Here is a 19,765-nt window from a genome sequence, read left to right on the forward strand (position 1 = left end):
GGGAAGGCTAGAGATCAAGATTCTTGTGGTTGGAATGAAATGTCTTGGTCTCAACACATGAGTAGGTGGTTCTCTCTCAGAAAATGAATGGTGGAAGTGTAGGCATGTTCTGATAGCTCTCTCCGCAAATGAAGAATGGGTGGAGGCGTATATATATGTAATGCCCCGGATACAACTTTCCATATTCGTAACTCCTACTCTTGCCTTTTCCGGAGATGCGATATGATATTTCCTCCGTGGTTGGGTTTTTGTCTGTTGTTTTGCATTTTGTTCTTGTCTTGCATTTCATCTCATGGCATCATCTGCATTTCATCCGCATGGTTTTCAAAAACTTGCATCCGCTCGGGTTCCGCCGGTTCTCTCCGTTGTCCATTCCGAGCCCCGACACTCTCACATGCGCCCGCGGCACCTCCAAAATATTATTTTATAAGCGGCATAAAAATGTTCTCGGAATGGGTTGCAACTTGTCGTGCGGTCTTATTATAGAGTAGACAGGCCGCCTGCCAAGTTTCTTCGCATTCGGAGTCCATTTGATAGCCCAACCGTTAAATATATAGCGGCACCGTCGCCGGTTCATTCGTCGGACGTTTCGGTCTCCGAAATCGTGCCGGTCTGCATTTCTCCTCTCTCTCCTATCAGCCCAAGCCTCTCTCACATAGCCCACTAGCCCACCTATCTAACCCCCTCCGCTCCGGACCGTTGGATCGAGATCCGATGTCCGAAAACGCCCCCAAACCCTCAAACCCTAGCCCCTACCCTTTATATACACCTTCCCCATCCAATTTTGGCAGCCTACCCCCTCTCCTCCTTGTTTTCCGTGCAGCCCAATCATCAGCGCCGCCGCTCCCCTCCATTTCCGCGCCCCTCCAGCCCCTGCTCGCCAATTGGCGCGTAGCCATTGGCTGCGCCGCCGCCCGTGGCCACTCAGGCACGGCCACGTCGCCTCCTTGCGCACTCCCCCTCGCCTCCAGCCGCACGGGCCCGTCGGAGCCCATCCGCGGCCCATCCGGGTCCCGATCTGGGCCGAGGCGCCGGCTCCGCGCCGCTGATTGCCCAAGCGCCCCTGCGCTCCTGCCGCTTCGCGCCGCCACCGTCTCGCCGCCGCCGTCTCGCCGTGCCGCGCCGCCGTCTCGCCGTGCCGCGCCGCCGCCCATCTCGTCAGCCGCCGTCTCCGCCATCCCAGGCCAGCGCCGCTGCCTCCCGTCCATCTTCCCCTTCCTCTCCTCCTCCCTCATGGCCTCTCTCTCCCTCGCAGGAGCCGCCATGACGTCCGAGCTCGCTGCCGCCACTCGGATCTCGTCGCTGGAGTCCCTCCGACTTCCTCCCGCGGCCGGATCCGGCACCGCGCTGCCCGGATCCGTCCATTCCCGCCGCCCCGCGTCGTTTCTCCCCTTCCTCGTCGTCCAAGGATCGCCGCCGCTCGCCGGAAGCGCCGCCGGCGCGGCCTCTCTCGCCTGCGCGTGCGTAGGAGCGTGTGAGGCCATTGCCTCACGGGCCGCGCGGCCCAGCCCAGCTCCCGAGCTGCAGGCCCAGCCAGCGCCAGGAAGGCCAGCCTCCTCCGCGGCCTGCCCCAGCAGCCTCAACCAAGCCGGCCCCTCTCCACCGAACCGGGCCTTGGCCCAGGGTGAGCAGACCCCCCAGCCCTCTCCTGTATGCTGTTGGCCCAGCAGATTTGGCCCATGCATGTTTTTTTTCTGCTGCGATTTTAACCTTATCCAGAAAAACTGCATGTTTACAGAAAACCCCTAGACCTCATGCATGTAATAACTAATTAACCGTGCATCGGATTAAAATAATTTATATATGTAAAATGCTCAAAAAATTGTGTAGATTAATAATATGCCATTTTCATCCATGTTTAAAATGTTTAACATACTGTTTGCTTAAATTTGTTCCTATGCCATGTTAAAATGATTTATTTCATAACTAAATAACCGTAGCTCGGATTTTAATAAACTTTATATGTATTTGGGGTGGAAAAATGCCTAGTTTAACATGGTGCACTTTATTTTCCTGTTTAACAACTCTAAAATTATGTAATAGGCAGAACAGTACTAAATCCATAATTTGCACATGGGGATTTTCCGGAATTGTTGTTTGTTGTTTCCGGCCTCATTTAAACTTGCCTAGATAGGTAGTTTTCATATGCTTCACCCATTGCCATGTTTAATAACATTTAATATTGTTGGGTACATAACCGAGAGCGAACTAAATAATTGATGTGGTGTTTCGTCAAGATGCAACTCGTTGCATATTGAGCTCCACTTAACTTGCAGTATTGTTTGTTGCACTTTGCCATGCCATGCCTCTTTAAACCGGACATGCATCATACTTGATTGTGCATCATGCCATGTTTATGTGATGGTTGTTTACCATGTTGTTTGTTTCTTTCCGGTGTTGCTTCTTAGTTCCAGTAATGTTGCGATTGTGAGGATTCGTTCGACTACTCCCGTTCGTCTTCTTCATGGACTCGTTCTTCTTCCTAGCGGGATTTCAGGCAAGATGACCGCTACCCTGGTTCTCAATACTATCATTGCTATGCTAGTTGCTTCGTTCTATCGCTTTGCTGTGCTACCTATCAACTGTTTATCGAGCCATCCCATATTGCCATGAACCTCTAACCTTTGACACCTTTCCTATGCAAACCATTGTTTGGCTATGTTACCGCTTTTGCTCAGCCCCTCTTATAGCGTTGCTAGTTGCAGGTGAAGTTGAAGATTGCTCCATGGTGGACAGGATTTTGGTTGGGATATCACAAAATCTCTTATATTATTAATGCATCTATATACATGGTAAAGGGTGGAACACTCGGCCTTTTACCTAGTGTTTTGCTCCACTCTTGCCGCCCTAGTTTCCGTCATACCGGTGTTATGTTCCCGGATTTTGCGTTCCTTACGCGGTCGGGTGATTTATGGGACCCCCTTGACAGTTCGCTTTGAATAAAACTCCTCCAGCAAGGCCCAACCTTGGTTTTACCTTTTGCCTCACCACCACCTACCCTTTCCCTTGGGTCGGCCAACTCGAGGGTCATCTTTATTTTAGCCCCCCCGGGCCAGTGCTTGTCTAAGTGTTGCTCCGAACTGAGCCGCCTACGGGGCCCCCTCAGGGCAAGTCGAGGTCTGGTTTTACTCGTAGCCTGTCTCATCCGGTGTTGCCCTGAGAACGATATATGTGCAGCTCCTATCAGGATTGTCGGCGCATCGGGCGGTCTTGCTGGTCTTGTTTTACCATTGTCAAAATGTCTTGTAAACCGGGATTCCGAGTCTGATCGGGTCTTCCTGGGAGAAGGTCTATTCCTTCGTTGATCGCGAGAGCTTGTCATGGGCTAAGTTGGGACACCCCTGCAGGGTATAATCTTTCGAAAGCCATGCCTGCGGTTATAGGCAGATGGGAATTTGTTAATGTCCGGTTGTAGACAACTTGACACCAGATCCGAATTAAAACGCATCAACCGTGTGTGTAGCCGTGATGGTCTCTTCTCGGCGGAGTCTGAGAAGTGAACACGGTTTCTGTGTTATGTTTGACGTAAGTAGGAGTTCAAGATCACTTCTTGATCATTACTAGTTGACGACCGTTCCACTTGTTCTCTTCTCGCTCTTATTTGCGTATGTTAGCCACCATATCATGCTTAGCCGCTGCTGCAGCCTCACCACTTTACCCCTTCCTTTCCCTTTAAGCTTTGCTAGTCTTGATACCCATGGTAATGGGATTGCTAAGTCCTTGTGGCTCACAGATTACTACAACAACAGTTGCAGGTACAGGTTCTGCGATAATCTTGACGCGAGAGCGCTGCTTGCTTGCGTTGAGTTCTTCTTCTGCTTCTTCTTCGATCAGGGGATAGGTTCCAGGTCGGCAGCCTGGGCTAGCAGGGTGGATGTCGTTTGAGTTTCTGTTTGTGATTCATCCTTAGACGGATGATGCTCTTATGTATTGTATTGTTATATTCGTGTGGCATTGTATGTCTTATGTATGTATCCCCATCTATTATGTAATGTTGATGTAATGATATCCACCTTGCAAAAGTGTTTCAATATGCGGGTCTATCCTTGGTGGGACCTTCGAGTTCCTTTTGGATAGGGTCACATATTGGGCGTGACAAGTTCGTATCAGAGCCTCGACCGACCCTAGGAGCCTCCTTGATTGTTGGCCGTTGTTGAGTCTAGAAGAAAACTATTTTGAGTCTTAGGATTATATATATCAGAGAGTAGGATTCTTTTTACTTCTCAGCCCCGTTCGTCGCTCTGGTGAGGACTCCTGACGTAGATGTTTTTCCTTTCCTCTCCTCAAATTTCACTCAAATTTTTTTTAGGATCACACGGGTATCTTGGAATCGTTCCGATGGTTTTGTGATGAGAACATTGTTCTTGGTGCCTCTTGTCTATTTATGTGGTTTTAACCCGGGGAGTCGAGCTCTGAGGTGTTGTCGTCACAATTTTATTGTTGCAGTTCTGGAATACCTGAGTTTTGCCGACATCGAAAATCTCTTTTATGCAGTTGTTGGTGAGATAACCTCGACGTCACCCAGTACTGGGGAGTTCGGGAGTATTGCCATAACTCGTATAACGGATGCTTTTCGAAGGTTGAGGTACACGATTTCCTAAGGTTTCTTGGTTATGTGTTGACGGATGGATACAGCTGGATGTAGGTATTGTTAGTTTGGGTGAGATATATTGCTTCCCTTGTATCCCCAACACCAGATTGCATAACCAGAAAGTTTCGGGAGTTTTATAGGTGGGAATTCAAGTAGCTGCTAGAATATCTTTTCGACAGATGCATGATATGAGATTGGGGTTTGACGTCTAGTGGTCCGCCTTTCCACGGTCGTTTTTACAGTGGTCTTGTTGTGTCTTAAAGAACCCTTGGCTATGCTGGTTCGGGGACACTTCGTATGTCATGTGCACTGCCTTGTACATGATGGTGCTGTACACTCGAGCCCGTGTGGGCCCCACCACGAAAAGTTCGGACGGAATCTCTATCATATGTTTGTTCCGGCTTATTTTTGCAAGTCAATCCTTTGTTTTGTTTTATTTGTGGTATTCGAGTTTCTTCGAAGTCAAATGTTGAATCCATACCTTTCAAGCGGTGTTCTCATATTTCTATGGGAGTACTAATCCTTCTTGATCACTGAGGTTGTCATGTCAATTCTTTTTCCAAACCGGCGTGCTTCTCTTCAAGTGGATCCGATCATTTTCAACATTCGCAAGATCATCTCTCAGTTTCCCAACGTTGTTCGTTTCATCCGTCCTCGAGTTGCCTTTGTTTTCCCGCCCTCCCACCCTTTTTCTTCAAGGACTCAGATTTCTTAATCAAGTTCCACTTATTCATGTGAAGTCTCTTCACTCTTTTCAATCAATGTTTTGATCCGGCGATCCCTCGTGAGGATGCTCACGAGCTTCAAGTTCATCATCCTCCGTTCTCTTTTCTTCTCCGGTGGATCCAATTCAAGCTTTCGGTGTTGATCATATCCCTTTCCTCGTTTCAAATGTTTCTCCACGTCGGTGCACCTCTTAATTGTTCACCTCTCTCTATTCTTATCCAGAGTGCTCAAGATATCTCAAAAGATTTGTGCTTCCATTCTCAATCCGTTCAAGATATTTCGAGGTTGTTATCTCATTCAAGCCATTTAATTCAACCGGTGCAATCTCTCTCTAAAATCATTTCCAATGATGTTTCTTTTGAGTGGGCCCTAACCAACAGGTCTTTTTCCAGGATCTTACCTGACTCTTCTAATTTTCCCGGAGCCATTCCCAAAGTCTTTCAAAGTTTGGCGTAAGAATGAATTATCATCAGTCACATGCCTTCTCCAAGATCGCTTTCAAATTCTTCTCATTGTTGGCTCAACCACTTCGCTTTCCATTCTACCGGAGTATCTCAGTAATTTTGGTGGTGTTTCTCGTCGTCAGTTGAAGACCGAAGAAGAGTTTTTCCTCTAAATAATGTTAGTTCTTCCGAAGATTCATGGTTCTAGCTTGATGCCATCCTCCCATAATTGTTTTCGATTGTGAGAATTTTTTTCATCCATCCGGAGCAATTCAAGAGTCTTTTCAGATTGATTCTCCGTAGCCCATCATCTCAGAATTATTCATTCAAGCTTTCAGCTCTCGTTCTCCAAATCATACCGGTGCATCGTTCAAATATCCTCTAATCAGTTCATGGCCTCTTCGTTCTCATGTATCTAAATTCCCTCAAGTATCTTCATTCGTTCTCTAGTTCTTACCGGTGATTCACCCTTGTACTTCGTTCGTTTTCAATTCGTACGGTGGTTCGTTCAAGATTTCTCTTCCTTCGTCATCGTATCAATTCATTCATTCATTCGTTCTTTTCAATCCCACCGGTGGTTCCATCAATACCTTCTCAAGTTTGTGCTATATCTCTTTTAATCCTTTCTACGGGAATAAGTAGTGTGCCAAATCCATTGCTTGTCATCAATTGAATTTGATGAAGGATACGCATACCATAATTCTTATTCTTGTTTCATCCAAGTGATTAATTCCTTCTTCCAGAGATTGTTCATGATGAAGTAATTCTCGGTTCTAGTGTTCATCTTTTCCTTTTCCCGAGTTCCAAGTTTTCTTGGGTATATCGTCGCAAAGCTCCATCTAAATCATCACAAGGCTCACCTTGTTCTTTCAACTTCTCTTTCTTTCTATCATTCTTTTATTACCGGAGTTCTCCATGGAAGATCTACATGATGGTTCATCAAGGATTTCTTTCATTCTCATTTTGTTCTTCAAGATTTCTCTCGGAGTTAAGATCCGCCAAGCTATACTCTAAAATAAACATGGTGCTCAACACATGTTTTATTTGGAGGAGTTCAAGTATTTTTCATCTTGCATTTTGAGGTGCAATTCTCCTTCCTTATCTTTGAGGTGGTGTTATGTCATTCTTGACAATTCGAGTTCGTGTTTGATGACTCACATATTGTCAAGAACGAGGTATTTTAAATCCATCAATCTCTTCTTTGGAGTTATCTTGGTATAGATTTCACCTAAAGCCTTCCATTGGGAATGTTGCTATTTGTGGTGCTTATCATTGATCCAAGCTTTCTCCATATCCTTCTCGGTGAAAGAGGTTTTTCATCTCTTCGTTGATCTCAAACAAGCAATTGTTTTTCGTTAGTGGCAGAATGTCATCTCATAGTCTTGAGATGTTTCCATAAGCCCACTATAAGCTTATTCTTTTCATTGTTGGTTTTTCCAACAACTCCGTTATAACCTTCTTGGAAGTGTGCTTTCCAAGCTCATTTGTGGCAGAAGTTGGCATTTTCTCCTCCATCTGTTATTCCAATGATCTATCTTCTATTCTTTCTTCTGGAGGCATTGTGATGTTGCTCTCTTCTCTAATCATCTCGTTTTGTCAAGATCATGTCATTTTCGTGCTTATCCATTTAACCGGAGTGTTGTGTTCTCATTCAAGTTCTTTCATCTTATCATGTTTTGCCTCCTTCCTCAATCGGAGTGCTGTCTGAAATCCTTCTTACCCATTGTGCCGTTCTTTCAATAGTTCCGGAGGCAGTGTGTTGTTGATTTCATCAAGTATCCTCTCATCTTGTCAAGTTCATGTTCTATTCCTTCCATGTTCAACTGGAGTGCTGCCCGAATTCTTCCTCTCTCATCTTGTTGTAACCGGAGTGGTTTTGAACCCTATCTTGTCAATTAAACTCTTGATTCTTGTCTTTGCAACCTTCAAGTTCCAGTAATTTTCCTCGTTCCTCTTTTCTAACGGATTGTTTGCAATCTCGTTCATCTCTAATTGCTCAACCTCTCAAGGTTCGTGGTTTCACTCATTTGTCGAAGAAGCAACTTAGTTTTACCTCTTCTCTTCCTTTCTGTTTTCCCTCCGGTGCCATCCTACATCTCGGGACGAGATCCTCTTGTGGTGGTGGAGTGTTGTAACACCCCGGATACAACTTTCCATATTCGTAACTCCTACTCTTGCCTTTTCCGGAGATGCGATATGATATTTCCTCTGTGGTTGGGTTTTTGTCTGTTGTTTTGCATTTTGTTCTTGTCTTGCATTTCATCTCATGGCATCATCTGCATTTCATCCGCATGGTTTTCAAAAACTTGCATCTGTTCGGGTTCCGCCGGTTCTCTCCGTTGTCCATTCCGAGCCCTGACACTCTCACACGCGCCCGCGGCACCTCCGAAATATTATTTTATAAGCGGCATAAAAATGTTCTCGGAATGGGTTGCAACTTGTCGTGCGGTCTTATTATAGAGTAGACAGGCCGCCTGCCAAGTTTCGTCGCATTTGGAGTCCATTTGATAGCCCAACCGTTAAATATATAGCGGCACCGTCGTCGGTTCATTCGTGGGACGTTTCGGTCTCCGAAATCATGTCGGGCTGCATTTCTCCTCTCTCTCCTATCAGCCCAAGCCTCTCTAACATAGCCCACTAGCCCACCTATCTAACCCCCTCCGCTCCGGACCGTTGGATCGAGATCCGATGTCCGAAAATGCCCCCAAACCCTCAAACCCTAGCCCCTACCCTTTATATACACCTTCCCCTTCCAATTTTGGCAGCCTACCCCCTCTCCTCCTTGTTTTCCGTGCAGCCCAATCATCAGCGCCGCTGCTCCCCTCCATTTCCGCGCCCCTCCAGCCCCTGCTCGCCACTTGGCGCGTAGCCATTGGCTGCGCCGCCGCCCGCCACCGCCCGTGGCCACTCAGGCGCGGCCACGTCGCCTCCTTGCGCACTCCCCCTCGCCTCCAGCCGCGCGGGCCCGTTGGAGCCCATCCGCGGCCCGTCCGGGTCCCGATCTGGGCCGAGGCGCCGGCTCCGCACCGCCGATTGCCCGAGCACCCTTGCGCTCCTGCCGCTTCGCGCCGCCGCCATCTCGCCGTGCCGCGCCGCCGCCCATCTCGTCAGCCGCCGTCTACGCCGTCCCAGGCCAGCGCCGCTGCCTCCCGTCCTTCTTCCCCTTCCTCTCCTCCTCCCTCATGGCCTCTCTCTCCCTCACAGGAGCCTCCATGACGTCCGAGCTCGCCGCCGCTGCTCGGATCTCATCGCTAGAGTCCCTCCGACTTCCTCCCGCGGCCGGATCCGGCACCGCGCTGCCCGGATCTGTCCATTCCTGCCGCCCCGCGCCGTTTCTCCCCTTCCTCGCCGTCCAAGGATCGCCGCCGCTCACCGGAAGCGCCGCCGGCGCGGCCTCTCTCGCCTGCGCGTGCGTAGGAGCATGCGAGGCCGTTGCCTCGCGGGCCGCGTGGCCCAGCCCAGCTCCCGAGCTGCAAGCCCAGCCAGCGCCAGGAAGGCCAGCCTCCTCCGCGGCCTGCCCCAGCAGCCCCAGCCAAGCCGGCCTCTCTCCACTGAACCGGGCCTTGGCCCAGGGTGAGCAGACCCCCCAGCCCTCTCCTGTATGCTGTTGGCCCAGCAGATTTGGCCCATGCATGTTTTTTTTCTACTGCGATTTTAACCTTATCCAGAAAAACTGCATGTTTACAGAAAACCCCCTAGACCTCATGCATGTAATAACTAATTAACTGTGCATCGGATTAAAATAATTTATATATGTAAAATGCTCAGAAAATTGTGTAGATTAATAATATGCCATTTTCATCCATGTTTAAAATGTTTAACATGCTGTTTGCTTAAATTTGCTCCTATGCCATGTTAAAATGATTTATTTCATAACTAAATAACCGTAGCTCGGATTTTAATAAACTTTATATGTATTTGGGGTGGAAAAATGCCTAGTTTAACATGGTGTACTTTATTTTCCTGTTTAACAACTCTAAAATTATGTAATAGGCAGAACAGTACCAAATCCATAATTTGCACATGGGGATTTTCCGGAATTGTTGTTTGTTGTTTCCGGCCTCATTTAAACTTGCCTAGATAGGTAGTTTTCATGTGCTTCACCCATTGCCATATTTAATAACATTTAATATTGTTGGGTACTTAACCGAGAGTGAACTAAATAATTGATGTGGTGTTTCGTCAATATGCAACTCGTTGCATATTGAGCTCCACTTAACTTGCAGTATTGTTTGTTGCACTTTGCCATGCCATGCCTCTTTAAACCGGACATGCCTCATACTTGACTGTGCATCATGCCATGTTTATGTGATGGTTGTTTACCATGTTGTTTGTTTGTTTCCGGTGTTGCTTCTTAGTTCCAGTAATGTTGCGATTGTGAGGATTCGTTCGACTACTCCCGTTCGTCTTCTTCATGGACTCGTTCTTCTTCCTAGCGGGATTTCAGGCAAGATGACCGCTACCCTGGATCTCAATACTATCATTGCTATGCTAGTTGCTTCGTTCTATCGGTTTGCTGTGCTACCTATCAACTGTTTATCAAGCCATCCCATATTGCCATGAACCTCTAACCTTTGACACCTTTCCTATGCAAACCATTGTTTGGCTATGTTACCGCTTTTGCTCAGCCCCTCTTATAGCGTTGCTAGTTGCAGGTGAAGTTGGAGATTGCTCCATGGTGGACAGGATTTTGGTTGGGATATCACAATATCTCTTATATTATTAATGCATCTATATACATGGTAAAGGGTGGAACACTCGGCCTTTTACCTAGTGTTTTGCTCCACTCTTGCCGCCCTAGTTTCCGTCATACCGGTGTTATGTTCCCGGATTTTGCGTTCCTTACGCGGTCGGGTGATTTATGGGACCCCCTTGACAGTTCGCTTTGAATAAAACTCCTCCAGCAAGGCCCAACCTTGGTTTTACCTTTTGCCTCACCACCACCTACCCTTTCCCTTGGGTCGGCCAACCCGAGGGTCATCTTTATTTTAGCCCCCCCGGGCCAGTGCTTGTCTAAGTGTTGGTCCGAACTGAGCCGCCTGCGGGGCCCCCTCGGGGCAACTCGAGGTCTGGTTTTACTCGTAGCCTGTCTCATCCGGTGTTGCCCTGAGAACCAGATATGTGCAGCTCCTATCGGGATTGTCGGTGCATCGGGCGGTCTTGCTGGTCTTGTTTTACCATTGTCGAAATGTCTTGTAAACCGGGATTCCGAGTCTGATCGGGTCTTCCTGGGAGAAGGTCTATTCCTTCGTTGATCGCGAGAGCTTGTCATGGGCTAAGTAGGGACACCCCTACAGGGTATAATCTTTCGAAAGCCGTGCCTACGGTTATAGGCAGATGGGAATTTGTTAATGTCCGGTTGTAGACAACTTGACACCAGATCCGAATTAAAACGCATCAACCGTGTGTGTAGCTGTGATGATCTCTTCTCGGCGGAGTCCGGGAAGTGAACACGGTTTCTGTGTTATGTTTGACGTAAGTAGGAGTTCAGGATCACTTCTTGATCATTACTAGTTGACGACCGTTCCGCTTGTTCTCTTCTCGCTCTTATTTGCGTATGTTAGCCACCATATCATGCTTAGCCGCTGCTGCAGCCTCACCACTTTACCCCTTCCTTTCCCTTTAAGCTTTGCTAGTCTTGATACCCATGGTAATGGGAAGGCTGAGTCCTCGTGGCTCACAGATTACTACAACAACAGTTGCAGGTACAGGTTCTGCGATGATCTTGACGCGAGAGCGCTGCTTGCTTGCATTGAGTTCTTCTTCTGCTTCTTCTTCGATCAGGGGATAGGTTCCAGGTCGGCGGCCTGGGCTAGCAGGGTGGATGTCGTTTGAGTTTCTGTTTGTGATTCATCCGTAGACAGATGATGCTCTTATGTATTGTATTGTTGTATTCGTGTGGCATTGTATGCCTTATGTATGTATCCCCATCTATTATGTAATGTTGATGTAATTATATCCACCTTGCAAAAGCGTTTCAATATGCGGGTCTATCCTTGGTGGGACCTTCAAGTTCCTTTTGGATAGGGTCGCATATTGGGCATGACAATATAGCCTCCACAGAAAATCTAACCATTGCACACAGATTTCCAAACTCGATGAGACCGAATGGTAAAACTTGGTCAGACCGATTCAGGTCAAAATATGAATGTTAGGCTTTTTGGTGGGACCGATACGATCAACTCGGTGGGACCAATGTGCCAGGATTAGGGCATAACGTAATCTCAGTGTGACCGATCACATGAACTCGGTGGGACCAATTTTAGTAATAGGCACATAGAGAGTTGGTCAGGCAAACTTGGTGGCTCTGATTCACACATTTCAGTGGGACCAAAATGTTACAAAAAGGAAACAGGGAGTTTGCATTGCAAACTCAGTGGGACCAATCCGCTCATTTCAGTGGGACCCAAACATTACGAAAATGAAACAGGGAGTTTGCAATCCCATCTCAGTGAAACCGAAGTGACTAGGGTTTCTGGCAGTGGCTATGTCAAATGAACTCGGTGGTGCTAGATAGATCAAATTATTGGGGCCGAGTTTGACTTTTAGGTTTAGGACATGTGTGGAAATGAGAAAGTGGCTAAGGGGTTTGGAGCATATCAATAAGCATTTTGAGCAAGAAAGCCATTAAGCAACAACTCATCCCCTTTTAATAGTATTGGATTTCCTATGGACTCAATGTGATCTTGGATCACTAAAATAAATGTAGAATCTTGAGCTTGTTGCCAATATGTGTCTTTAGCATTTTGAGGGGTTCACATCTCTAGTCCATGCCATGCCAGTCACTGCACTTTCGGAAATGATCATCTTGAAAGAGCATTAGTTCAATGAGCTACATGTTGTTAAGAATTTACAAAAACCACCCAGGGATTATTTGCACTTTCATCACCATATTCTCCTTGAGCTAAAGTGACACAGACCTTGCACAATCACTCGTGGTAAGTCTTCAGGTGACTTCCAACCTTCACAGACTTGGTCACTCGGAGATCCACAATTCCTCTTGGATGCTCAGACCATCACGCCTAACCGTCTGGAGGATACACGTTCCTCAAAGTTAACAAGCGTCGGTTCCACACAGGAACAATATCTTCAGTGATGCTCAATCACTTTGGGTTGTAGGTGTTTTGTTTTTTGTTTTTTCCTCACTTGATGATTTTCGCTCAAAGTCCTTGTAGGACGGGATGCTCTCAGTGACAAGTTTCAGTTTCTCTCGGAACAGCCAACCTGCTAGTGGTTATAGGGGGCGGCTATTTATAGCCTAGGGAGTAGCCCGTCATGATAAGACATAAACGCCCTTCAATGATATGACCGTTAGGTGGGTAGATATTTTGGGTCAGCTGGCGTGTAGCACAGCAATGGTCAGATATTGAGAACCAAATTCCTCAGGGCTATCATGACCCTCACTATGTAGGCAATCTGCACTAGAGAATTCCTAACTCCTCAGTCAGAACAAATTCCTCAGAGACCAGAAGATCTTTGTCTCTGTCATTGAAGAAACTGACTGAACTGATATGAGATTTCCAATGGCTTCACTCAAAAGAATTGGGTAGGTGTAGGATTTTGAGTTGAGCATCACTTGGAAAGTGTTTCCTTAGTATTACCTTGGCCCCCTTTAACAATACGGTGTTTCCTATGACTCAAGAACGAGAAAATGAAGCTACGGAAACAAAAGTCTTCACGCTTCATATTCCTCGCATGAATATCCAAGTCTTCAAGGTCACACCAATTTCTTCACTTTCAAAATCTTCACGAGAACCAACGTCTTCAGCTGAAGACATACATTTTTAGGGGTCGACTTTCATTGTAAATATCAAACTCCTCATTGACTTATAGAGCCTGTGTACACTCACAAACATATTAGTCCCTTAACCTATAAATCTTCAATACACCAAAATCATTAAGGGGCACTAGATGCACTTACAATCTCCCCCTTTTCGGTGATTGATGACAAATAGGTTAAGTTTTCAACGGGGATAAACATATGAAGTGTAAATTCTAATATTGAGGAATTTGATTGCAAGATATAGAAGAACTCCCGCTGAAGATTTGCATATTTGAGAAATTTGCTTTTGATAGCAGATGCACATTGTAGAGTAATATCATGGAGATCTCCCCCTATATCTTGTAATTCATACACACATTTGACATAATAATATGAAAATTTGAAATGCATGATGGAATATGGTGTCTGACGTAATTCAGCATGCGTGCATTTAAGTACTTGAGGAAATAAGCATGCAGAAAGCAGTCAAAAGTATCAGAGCACCATAGGACTTAAGTTTACAACTCGGCAAAGCAAACACTTCAGAAGAACAAGAGTTGTAACTTAGCAAAAACGCCCATATAATAGACCCGCTTAAAGACTAACTCAAATTTCCCACCTTTGTCATCAGATGGCCAAAGGGACAAAAAATGAGGACTAACACCCCTGAACAATATCATCATGATGTCGATGGAGCAGCGCTAGTGTTGTTGGGGTCGTTCGTTGTTGTAGGGCCTGCCGCAGTGTCATCCAAATCTTCAGCTTCATCTGCCTCGCATGATGAAGAATATGAACTAGCGACTGAGGGAGTCCTGGATTAGGGGGTATACGAACAGCCGGACTGTGTACAACGTCCGGACCATTGAAGCATGAAGATACAAGACTGAAGACTTTGGCCCGTGTCCGGATGGGACTCTCCTTGGCGCGGAAGGCAAGCTTGGCGATCCGGATATTGTTTTCCTTTCTTGTAACTGACTCCATGTAAACCCTAGCCCTCTCCAGTGTCTATATAAACCGGAGAGGTTGGTCCTTAGAAGGCCGATCACAATTACAATCATACCATCATAGGCTAGCTTCTAGGCTTTAGCCTCTATGATCTCGTGGTAGATCTACTCTTGTACTACCCATATCATCAATATTAATCAAGCAGGAAGTAGGGTTTTACCTCCCTCGAGAGGGCCCGAACCTGGGTAAACATCTGTGTCCCTTGCTTCCTGTTACCATCAGCCTTGACGCACAGATTGAAACCCCCTACCCGAGATCCACCGGTTTTGACATCGACATTGGTGCTTTCATTGAGAGTTCCTCTGTGACGTCGCCGCAAGGCCCGATGGCTCCTTCAATCATCATCAATGACGCGGTCCAGGGTGAGACTTTCCTTCCTGGACAGATTTTTGTGTTCGGCGGCTTCGCGCTGCGGGCCAACTTGCTTGGCCATCTGTAGCAGATCGACAGCTATGCCCCTGGCCATCAAATCAGGTTCAGAAACCTGAACTATACGGCGGACATCCACGGAGACTTGATCTTCGACGGGTTCGGGCCCACGTCGAGAGCACCAGACAGTCACGACAAGCATGGCCAGGACCTGCTGTCAGACAATGCTCGGGATATCGCCCCTGCAACAGCCCCGGACTCAAATCCGGAGCAGGCTACGTTGCCTAGGGACGGAGGGATGGACCCCGCCCCACAAGCCGTACCCCTCATCGGCGGTGGAGCCGAACACAGGCCTCGCTTCTGAGGAAGCCTGTGATTCCGGACCTTCGGATTCGTATCTGGTTGTAGGATCCAGTCCGCGCGTTGCCGAGCTCGCCGAGCCTGGTTGGGCTCCGGTAATGGAGTTCACCGCTGCCGACATCTTTCAACACTCGCCCTTTGGCGACATGCTGAACTCATTAAAGTCTCTCTCTCTGTCAGGAGGCTCCCGGCTGAACTATGTCCGGCTCGAGTGGGAGGCAAGCGACGAAGGAATTCGCTGCCCACCCACCACCCACTTCATAGCCACGATCGATGATTTAACCGACGTGCTTGAGTTCCACTCCGAAGACATCGACGGTATGGACGACGATGCAAAAGAATTACAGGAGCCACCGCTCACAGGGCGGTGGATGGTCACCTGTTCATACGATATATATATATGGTGGACACTCCGAAGGAAACTAATGGCGACGAGGCAACAAAGGATAGCCCCTCGGGAAGAAAAGCAAAGCATGGGCGTCGTCGGCGCCGCTCCAAGCCCCGCCACAGCAATACCGTCCCCGGAGACGAAAGTAATCCGGATGGCACTGAAGAAGAATATGACCCTGACCAGCCGGCTTCGAGCATGCTGAACAGGAAGATGAGCAGGCCAGCCCAGAAGAACAGGCGACAGACGCATACCCGGGGGAGGACAACTACATGCCCCCCTCCGAAGACGAGATTAGCAACGACGACGACGAATTCGGCGTGCCTGAGGATCCCGTGGAGCAGGAGGGCTTCAAGCGTAGGCTTATAGCCACTGCAAGGAGCCTGAAGAAGAAGCAGCAGCAACTCCAAGCTGATCAAGACCTGCTCACAGATAGATGGAATGAAGTCCTGGCAGCCGAGGAATATGGACTCAAACGCCAAACGGCTGACCGGCCACCTCGTGGCCGGGATAAAATAGGATATCAGCCCGAACACCAGCCCGCACCCCCACGCTGATACACTAAGGTCCAGGGCAATAGGCAAGATCTGCAAGATATTCTGGAAAACAAAGCAGGACAGCCAAGATCGATCTACGGAACGCGGGGGCGCGCCCTAGCTCGCGACGATGACCGTCGCGCTGGATACATCATCAACAAGTCCGGCCGGGCCGAACACAGCAACCCAGACTAATTCGAGCTTCATAGCCACATAGCCCGGCACAGTGGCGCCGCACACCCCCTCTGCTTCACTGACGAAGTAATGGATCATGAATTCCCACAAGGGTTCAAACCCGTAAACATCGAATCGTATGATGGCACAACAGACCCCGCAGTATGGATCGAACATTTCCTTCTCCACATTCACATGGCCCGCGGAGATGATCTACCCGCCATCAAGTACCTTCCCCTTAAGCTCAAAGGACCAGCCCGGCACTGGTTAAACAGCCTGCCAGCAAATTCCAATGGCAGCTGGGAAAACCTGGTAGACGCATTCCTTGACAACTTCCAGGGCACATATGTGCGACCACCGGACGCTGATGACCTGAGCCACATTACTCAACAGCCCGGAGAGTCAGCCAGGAAATTCTGGACTCGGTTCCTAACTAAAAAGAACCAAATAGTCGACTGTCCGGACGCCGAAGCCCTGGCAGCTTTTAAGCATAACATCTGTGACAAATGGCTTGCTCGACACCTCAGCTAGGAAAAACCCAAGTCCATGGAAGCTCTCACAACACTAATGACCCGCTTTTGTGTGGGTGGGGACAACTAGTTGGCCCGCAGCGGCACCGAGCCACATTCCGACACTTCAGACGGCCGCGATACTAACGGCAAGCCACGGCGTAACAGACATAAGAGACGGAACAACAGTGACAGCACTGAAGACACGACAGTCAACACCGGATTCAACGGATCTAAGTCCGGCCAGCGGCAAAAGCCGTTCAAAAGAAATAATCAGGGACCGTCCAGTCTGGACCGCATACTGGAGCGCTCGTGCCAAATCCATGGCACCCCGGACAAGCCAGCCAACCACACCAATAGAGACTGCTGGGTGTTCAAACAGGACGGCAAAATAAACGCCGAAAATAAGGACAAGGGGCTGCACAACAACGATGATGAAGAGCCCTGGTGTCCGAACACGGGGGGTCAAAAGAAATCCCCCCCCCAAGTGAAAACGGTCAATATGATCTACGCCACTCATATCCCCAAGCGGGAACGGAAGCGAGCACTACGGGACGTCTCTACGATGGAGCCAGTCACCCCCAAATTCAATCCATGGTCAGCTTGTCCGATCACCTTTGATCGTAGGGATCACCCTACTAGCATCCGTCATGGCGGTTCAGCCGCATTGGTTTTGGACCCGATCATCAATGGATTCCACCTCACGCTAGTCCTTATGGATGGCGGCAGCAGCCTGAACCTGCTTTATGAGGACACAGTGCGCAAAATGGGCATTGATCCTTCAAGGATCAAGCCAACCAAAACCACCTTTAAAGGTGTCATTCCTGGAGTAGAGGCCCGCTGTACGGGCTCTATAACATTGGAAGTGGTCTTCGGATCCCCGACCAACTTCCGGAGCAAAGAGTTAATCTTCGATATCGTCCCTTTCCGTAGTGGTTACCACGCACTGCTCGAATGAACCGCATTCGCTAGATTCAATGCGGTACCACACTATGCATACCTCAAGCTCAAGATGCCAGGTCCGTGCGTGGTCATAACAGTAAAAGGAAACATGGACCGCTCTCTCCATACAGAAGAGCATACCGCAGCCCTCGCGGCATAAGTACAATGCGGCCTCCTCCGGCAAACCTCCAATCCGGCGACGACAACCTGAAGCATCGTCAAGCGAGTCCGGAGCACCCTGCAACAGGATCATCAGGAATGCCAAGAGCGTGATTAACAGTCTAGCCTTTGCTCAAGCCCCAACATAGCAGCATTCGTGCCACGCGTACACAATTACACACTCGAGATACCATGGGCATGGGCGGAGGCGCATCAACGACTCAGTCAATTCTGCGGGTAACCGCCAAGTACCTTCATAATATTTCCCTCTTACCTTTCAGGACATCACTTTAGTGCAACATCCTCAGAAGAGCTGAATTGCCAGACTTACATGGGAGAGACATCCAAAGAGGAAACTAACATTGTGCATAGAAGGAAATACCCAGGTGGAATCTATTTACGACCATTATACCTGCTTTATCTATCTGTACACAGCCTGCCCCTGGATAGGACATGTCAAATAGTCCTATTTATCCCCGCTTAATGCATCCATTGTAAACATACGCTTAAACGTATTATCCATCAATGGGAGATCATATATAGCGTCAGCTTATTATTCTTATTTAAGAATTTTTTTCTCTTATAAATGTTTATTCGATATTGCATCCGTACACCTTGGTACAGTCAGTTTGTCAGGGGCTTCTCATGGCGCCCCGTAATATGGCAAGTAAAAGTCCGAACACTTTCAACAGTGCGGCACCCCAAAGTTATAGCACTATATGCATCAGCTCCGAATCATGTCTTGGGTCTACAGTTGGGATAGCCTGGCTCCCTTGTTTTGGTGCCTTACATTCCGTTATATCGGCTAAGGTAGCGCAGGGAGAACTACTACGATTGTGTCCTGGTTCTTCCGGACGAGCACCTCAGTAGAGAAAGCCGAAAACTGACCGACATGATGTGGCGAGAGCTGGTCGTTGTTCGAGAGGTCCTAAAATCCTTAAAGATTTTCCGCTTTAGGCGATAAATCGGCTTCATCCGACCTAGGCGTGTATAGCACCCCAGTTCGGCCTTCCGAATTCTAGGGGCTTCGCCAAAATTTAAAATTGTAGACTTCTATGGCTAAGTGAAAGTTATAAAGCCGCATAGTCTGATTGCCTTGTTTGCTGTGCCGGACACCTCCTTAATGGACCAAACATTGGGTAAAGAGTGTCCGGGTTTTCCACGAACACCCCAGTACTAGTTACGTGGGGGCGGAAGCCGACGACTGGCCTACTTTCAGAATCTTATAAACAACCGCACAGAAGGTAATATTTTAAATAACAAAAGCGCCACATAGCGCAAGTAAATTCGTCTTTAAATTACAAACATTACAAAAGTGACTTCATTCAAAAATGGTGTCCTTGGTACACTCATCAGCCACGAGACGAGCACCCTTCATAACACCATCATAGTACATCTCGGGATGGCGATGCACATTGACCTCTGGCGGCCCGACCTTGACCAGCTTCTCCGCATCCAGCTTGCCCCAATGCACCTTGACGCAGGCAAAGTCCCGGCGGGCACCCTCAATGCAAACGGATCGCTTGATCACGTCAAGCCGCGGACAAGCATCCACCATCCGCTTGATCAGGACAAAGTAGCTAGTGGGCAGGAGCCCACCAGGCCACATCCGGACTATAAAACCTTTCATAGCCAGTTCGGCCGCCCTGTGGAGTTTGACCAACTGCTTCAGTTGGTCACTCAGAGGCATCGGATGTTCGGCCCCGACATACTGGGACCAGAACAGCTTCTCCGTTGACCTCCCCTCCTGGGCACGGTAGAACTCCGCAGCGGATCTGCGAATGCACCCGGAGTGCTCCAA

The sequence above is a fragment of the Triticum dicoccoides genome, chromosome 4B (assembly GCF_002162155.2).
Source record: "Triticum dicoccoides isolate Atlit2015 ecotype Zavitan chromosome 4B, WEW_v2.0, whole genome shotgun sequence".
In the NCBI taxonomy this organism is placed as follows: Eukaryota; Viridiplantae; Streptophyta; class Magnoliopsida; order Poales; family Poaceae; genus Triticum; species Triticum dicoccoides.